A 7,653-nucleotide genomic window follows, 5' to 3' on the forward strand; every position below is an offset into this window, starting at 1 on the left:
CCCCACCAACAGCACCAGTGCAGTTGCTCGAAGTATACGATAGAAAATCGGCGAAGTAATTAAAAAAATTAAATCTCGACAATTATTGAACGAAAAAAGCGACGCTGGGAAAGGGGCTAAACAAGACCAAGAAAAATTAACAAAGAATACCACTTGGCACGATGTTGTATTAGAATTCTCTGACCTCGGAGATTGGGCGTTACAATAACGACCTTTGACCAAAAAATATATATAGATATAAGGCGTTACGCCACGCACGTAATGTCAACCATCCAAAACAAAAAAAGCGGCCTTGGCGTTACACAGATTGTCAAAAGATCCCCCAGGTCCTGTTGAAATAAAAGATATTCCTAAATTCCAAAATGTCTTGCCAGATTATCAAATAATCTTACTCGATTCCGATTCCAATTTTGACCCCATTTATTTAGGCCACTTTCAACCCAAAAAAAAATCTTTCTCCTTAAATTAGGAAACCACGTCCACGTAGTGAGGTCTTACGCCGCCATGTTCGGGGGAATAGGGTACTGCCCATTTTGTTTGAAAGTTTTTGGGAATATCAAAGAAAAGAAGCACAATTGCGAGGGTCCCGTTAGCTGTAAGCGTTGTCTCGACACGAATGTTTCCCATACCGAAGCTAGTCAACGTTGCGCCATTTTAGTTGTCGAGACTGTACCACTAATATTTCCTTTTAATTTTCGATATCTAGAATGAATGGACACCCAAAACCATCCTCGGGCAACCAGAACCAGGGTGAGTCAAGGGCTCCAGGCATGGATGACCACAGACAAAACCTAGTAACCGGACCAACCTCGGACATCCAGAACCAGGTTGTGTCACGTACGCCTCTAACGACTCCACAGGCACAAGCAGCCGCAAATAGTCATGCCGCAACCAATCAGGGGGTCAAGCCAAAGCGCTGAACAGAAACCCGACAGAAAAAATCGACACCGACGAAATCCGAGGACCGTCGAGCGTTATTGGCACCGCTCCCGTACCATCAGCACCCTTGTGTCACGAGAAAACCACACCACTAGTAGCCTTGGAACAATCGGTACTCTTCCACGCGCCCACAATATTGGCAGCAGCAGCAACCGCGCTCAACAAACCAGTGGCGGCCGTTTTCAACATCCACGAAAGGGTCTCAAGCATGAGATACTTAGTGGTAAGGGGAGAAGGGGAAAGGTTCAACGACGAAGAACTGAACCCACAGTGGGAATGGGAAGCTATCCCAGTAGGCAACAACAGAGATGTTCACCCACGGATCGATTGGGATATACCCCAGAAAACCAACCGAGGGGCCACCAAGAACTGAAACCCCATCAAAGAACGCAAGTTACAGACAGAGTTTCCAGGACTGCCCAGAGTACAACCTTCTCAACAGGCCTTAGTATTGGATTGCGGAGATACTCTGCCACCAGGCATTAAACTGACGGCCGAGTGGCGAAAGGTATTGTTGGATGAGGGAACGTTCTAAAAGATCAACCCACGCTTTCCTACCAGGAGCAGAGGCAAAGGACGGGGACGCTTAAATCTCCCACAAAAAGACGAACACAACCGCAACCTCCAGATGACAAGACCAGACGAGACAAAGGTAGATAATACCGCCAATACCAGACACCATCAACAAGAAGACATATTCGAGGGGGACGTCCTAATAGTCACCACCCACCAGAATCCTAGTCAAGTCCAGGTCACCGCCGCAGTACAAATCCAGGAACTAATTCCCGTACAGGACGCTGCCCCAGTTGGAATCGATTCACGTTCAAGACACCGGACCGGCGCGAATCCAGGATCCAATATTAGCTCTAGATGCCACCCTAGAGGAACTTCAAGATCTTATGCAATTTCCGGATGACCAGATTGAAATTCAAAACGGTCTTCAACAGAGTATTTTAGAACAGGTAAAAAATATTTAAAATGTAAATAATATTTCTAAAATACACGTTTTCAGCGTTCCAAAACCTAGCCGAAACATGCAATATATGCTATACAAATTTAGCTAGGACGAATATATTGCCATGTTTACATTCGGGTTGTCGCACATGCCTTTCTAGGTGGGAAATACGCAACAGATGTCATTTTTGCCGGCAACCAATACACACATAGGTAATTAAATCAAAATTATTTTTAATAACAACAGGGTTTTAGAAGCAATATAAAAAATTCGTGGTTTTTTATAGATTTTCCCACCATTTACCAGCTTTTGATCGAAGCAAGACATCCAAGATAAAATTATATCAGAAGTAAATAGGGGAAGTGGCCCTTAAGTTGGGTTTGGAGAGGTTTCACTTTCTCGGATATTTTCGCGTTTTCTAACACAAGAAAGTTACTAAAAGCTGTTGGTTTACAAAATTTTGCCATCATTTGATTATTATTATTTGTATAAGTGTTCTACACGAAGCCCTGCTGCGGCTTATTGAACAATATTTTTCATGAATAAATGAATGAATAAATAAATTAATGATCCCTTCATGATATAGCTTGATCCAATGTCCAAAATTAGATGAAGTCATTTTCGTAAGGGACGTGCATGCCACTTCCCCTATTTACTTCTGATTATATTTGTATAGTTGTAAATTTTCTAATCCTGTTTAAAAATCAGTTACTAGCTTCAAGATGAACAGATGTGATTTAATAATCTATTATATTAAGTTTTATCCACTGGTGATTAAATTTTATTGTAATGTTAACTATTATTTTGTCGAATTTTTCTAATATTCTTTTTGTTTTAGTTAATGTGATGTGTGTAAAAGACCACTGGACGCCAAAACTATTGGATCACTTATTTTGTCAACTAACAAAATTTTGTTAAATTCTTTATTATTCAAACATATGCCACTCTTATACCACTTTTTGTTAGTTATAATTTGTATTTGAATCGTTTTTGCCAGTAGGCTTGTAGATATGACGTTGCTCAGCAAGACAAAATAAACTATTTAAGATAAAAGTATCCTATAAAAAGGCTTCAAAATGAGACCTCCCATTAGCTACGCCACTGCAAATTATTGTATGTAGTATACTACAGGGAAGCTAATTGTTTTTAAAAGCGTATGATCAACAATAATATTTCTATAATAGATATAACATACATTAGGATTAACAAATGGTTCAATTTTTGAAAATGTAAAGAGAACACAACACGTTCCATTATGTTATAAAAATACTTTAATCTTCTAAAAATATTTTCTCTTCCCATTAAATATTTTGTCTGAAATCCCATACAATTGGAGACGGGCATCATTTTAATAATTAATTGTCTGTTCTTTTAATTCGATCATTATTATTATAGTAGAATAAATATTACATTGTTTGATACTATATTTTTTCGAAAACTTATCTAGTAAACACTTTAATAGGTCAGGGTTTTCATAATTGAACTACTGATGAAAAAAATTACTAAACGTTTGATGAACTAGAGGTTTTGTGTAATTCTACGTTTCTATTAGGTACAAAGTCAAATTAATTTTTCATTGAAAACCCTATATCACGTACATGTATTGTTACTGATACTTCAAAATTATGCCGTTTTCATGTTTCACACACTAGCGGATACAGAAAAACCTCAGGGGGGGGCGCTATAAGACATCTTGAGCTATGGGTGTAAAACAAATCATCAAGGGGGGGGACGCACCCCATCTGTATCCGCTAACTTGCACACAGCCTTAGCAAGGAGGTCATTACCACCGTGGAACACCTTCTAATCTTTAAAATAACATTGTTATGTCCCCCTATTTCTGGTATTTGACATCAGACTTTCCATAAACTTTATTTTAAGTTTTGAAGGATTTGATCAATTGTGCGATAAAGTTGGCGACGGTATGAAACCGTGTGAAAATTATGTAAGGGAACCAGTGCCAGTCAGAAAACGTATCGGGATTGCGGTGTTTAAATTAGCAAGCTGTTGCGAATTTCACGTAGTGGCCAACCTTTTCGGCGTTCATGTTTTGTCTTTTGATTTATCGATCTTTGTTATCAGACTTCATATCTTTCTTTAATGAATAAGAAGCAATTGAAATTGCAAAACAATATGAATTGCAATATGCAATTCCTCAAGTTTACGGTGATATCGACGGGACCCATTTTCCATTTATTCCCCCAGAAGAAGGACATAAGTAAGTATTGGTTACTTTTGAATCCACGGTTAAAAAACTGTAAAATTTATATTTTTAACATTTTTAGGGATTTCATAAACAGGAAGCAATATGCGTCATACGTTTTACAAGCAGTTGTGGATAATAAATTGTGGTATGTCTTATATTTTAATATTTATATTATTACATAAAATTAATGTTGTTACTTCTGTAAAAGCATTCGAAATGCAAGGTGCCGGGTAAAATTTAAAGGTAAAATTTAAAAAAAAAGTAGTTTAACGTATATCTGAGCTCAGCTCGTATGACCGTGGAAACAACATTCGGGAGATTAAAAGCTAGGTGGAGAATGGTAATGAAACGTATGGATGTACATTTTTCCCTGGCTCCGGACGTAATCGCGACATGTTTTGCCCTACAAAATTTTGTGGAAGGTCTGAAGAAGGATACATTTCAGCCAAGGTGGCTGGAAGAAATTGACGAAATTAAAAAAAAATGTACCCCCAGCCCAAACCTAGAGATACGAATTCCGAAAACGCTGATGAAATAGTCGCTCGATTAGCGCTGAAAGATTATTTAGCGACTCATTTTCCGTGAAGAGAGAGTTCTCAATTTGCATGTTAAATTTTCACAAAATTGTTCTAATACCATTGCATTTATTTGTCAGGAATATTAGCCTTGAATTTATGTATTCACGCCGTGGATAAACATTTGACTGAAATTGATAAAGAGCGGCCCTGCATCGAGGCGATGTTCGAAGTACTCAAACTTCACGTCTAGCGAGTAGCCGGATATCCTGACTGCGAAGATATTGAGGATATCAATTTCGGACAGGGAGATTCTGATATATTTGAAGATGTCGTGAGAAAATTTGGTTGTTATGCCAATCTATTTAATGTAATTAGCGATTATACCAATCTGATTGAAAGACGTAACCTGTCATCTTCCCTTCAAGCGTACAATCTGTTCTTTCTTTGTTTTACTCAATTACCGAATCTGGTGTATTTTCAAAATTAAAAAAAAAACAGTAAAAAAATAGTCTCGTTATTTCAATGAATATTCTTTTTAAGCAATTGAACGCGCGCCGCGAAAGGCGTCTTATTCTTGTCAAAAAAGTTAGAGGGTCGAGTGTATTCTTCGAGGAAATTCTCGTGTCGCTATTGTTGGAAAAAAGACGGGGGGGCACTAGAGCGCAAAGTCGGTAAATCAGTTGGTTGAATGACTATTGTAGGTATCCATAAATCGAGAGTGGAAGCGAGGCTCTATAAAACGCGGTGAAAATAGGCGGAGTTTAAAATAGCGATCCGTAAAATGGGCTCTCCGTAATTTTGAATCTATAAAAATGGCTAGTATGGGTAAGCGGTTTAATGGAGAAGTATCTATATTTCACAGGATTATGGATACTTATCTATAAATTGGTTTATCCATACTAGAGGTTTATTATCTGCTTATCTATGCCCAGGTTTCTTTCTCTAGAGCGCGTTCAACAAAATAACTGTACGCTGATTTTGCTATCTGTTTGTTGTATATGGATTTTTCGCCATTTCTATCTAAGGGTTGAAAAGGAGCGAGTGAGCTCGAAAAGTTTCCCCAATATTCTTTTAAACCTAGAAGTATCTGTCTCTATAGTATATTACTTACTATTTACTAGTATAGATTCTACCATTTTGGAACTTAACTTGGAAATTGGTGTGTATAGTCAAATTTTTCTGTGATTTTGTGACTTATATACCACGAAATTTCAAAAACAGAGAAGAGAGATCTCAGGATAAAAAAAATTGGAAAAGCAAATGGGTTCGAATTGCGCCAAGTGTGACAACCTAAACAGCGGTAAATTAAATCTGGTTCTTGTCGTAAATAACAAATTAAATAATATATTTCTCATTTTTCAATAAAGCTACAAAACATTTGGAGAGCTTAATAAAAGCCTGGACAGTGTCTTGGACAATCTGATATGACGCCACAAGTTAGTTAGTTTTAAGGATATTAATAATTAGATAAATCTATAAGAATCATGTTTATAGGTTCAACAATCACGTGGGTCCAATTTACAATTAGAAATTCAAAAAACTGTTCCACTGTACGAGGGATCTATAGTTTTTCTTACAAAATCACAAAAACATCATTTAAATTTTTGCACCTCTCCAAAAAATCTGCCATAACAATTTTAAACATGCTGCATGGTGTGAATAAATTATCACGAATGAGTGTTTCAGGTAAAAATGGTAAATTACCTATTCCGAAACATTAATATAACGCTATAACAAGTATATTATTTTAACTTATATTTTTGTAGCTTATATCAGTCGAACTTTTAAAGAAACTAAAAGTGGCAAAGTTACACAGAGGACAATTACAAAATGCCTGAACAACCGCTGCTCTACAGTTGTTCGTAATTTGAAAAAAGAGTCTGGAGGATGATGAAGAAGATGCTGGAATTAAACAATATATTTTAAAATTACAAAATGAACTATTTTAAACGAAAAGTTCTTATGACAATAAATTCATTGTTTTATATATGTTTGTATCCGATTAGGTCTGTGCGGGATAGTGTTGCTGGGCTGCTGTAATGGGGATGTATAGGGGCTGCAAATGTGTCTGGAACAATGCTGCTTTTTTTAGAAAAACAGTTGCTGCAAATACAGATAAAACTTCTGTAATGTGGCCGGTTGTGGCCCAATTTCTGCCGTGTTCCAGCATATATCCATCTCTTTTGCAGTTTTTCATGAATGGAATGTTTTACTGTAACAGCAGCCCAATTACAGCCATTAAATTTTCGTACGGGAAGTACCAAGAACTACCCGATCCCTGTCCAATAGTGTGTAAATATCATTCTAATAATTCAAATTGCGCATTGTTCAAAGCGTAGAAAATAAAATTACGCAATATGTAATATTGTCATGAAAATAAAATATTTTGATTTAAACCATATTTACAGTTTCTTAATCCAATAACAATAGTTAAATTCAAACACCTGTAGGATAAGTTAGTTTAAGCATTGATACACATAGTATGTAAGGAGAAAATTATTATTATTACACCGGGTTTTTTATTTTTCTTTAAAGTAACAAGATAAAACCAGGAAAATTACACGAACATCGATGTGAATTCCCATCACCTGTAGAATCCCCGACTATTTATTTATTATGATTAGTACTTAGCTACGTCGATGATAGTCGTGTCTAAATCAATAACACATAAGAATATTTAATTTTAATAAATTAATATACTATAATAACCGAATGTTAAGCACTTAGTTGTTCTGAGTCTATATCATATTTGTAATGTTTATCGATTGAACTATCACGTTCCTATACAAATACCATTCTCAATCCGGATAGATCCCATAGAAGCACCAAGAAAACAAATTTCGAAATGTAAGAAATGTACAGCGAACTTTAAAAACCTATTTTTGCTTTAAAATTATTTTCATTAAAAACGAAATGTTTAGTGGAAGCTTAATCGTGCAACGGTACCATTATACCTGGGATTGGTATACGGGTCCGTCCCTGGAACGGGAAGTTTATTCGGTGGACGAGTTGGCCGTTTTTGTGTTATAATAAAA

The 7,653-nt window shown here is 36.5% G+C and overlaps 1 long non-coding RNA gene across 1 annotated transcript; it reads left to right on the forward strand.

Annotated features, from left to right (window-relative positions):
* The first annotated feature begins 5,783 nt into the window (after window positions 1-5,783).
* LOC149958387 (uncharacterized) lies at window positions 5,784-6,268 on the forward strand. Its single transcript, XR_016478281.1, has 3 exons — window positions 5,784-5,918; window positions 5,986-6,054; window positions 6,113-6,268. It is a non-coding gene; the product is annotated as an uncharacterized LOC149958387 (long non-coding RNA).
* Window positions 6,269-7,653: the final 1,385 nt, after the last annotated feature.

This window comes from Leiobunum rupestre, chromosome 2, assembly GCF_980474605.1.
Source record: "Leiobunum rupestre chromosome 2, qqLeiRupe1.1.hap1, whole genome shotgun sequence".
NCBI lineage: Eukaryota > Metazoa > Arthropoda > Arachnida > Opiliones > Sclerosomatidae > Leiobunum > Leiobunum rupestre.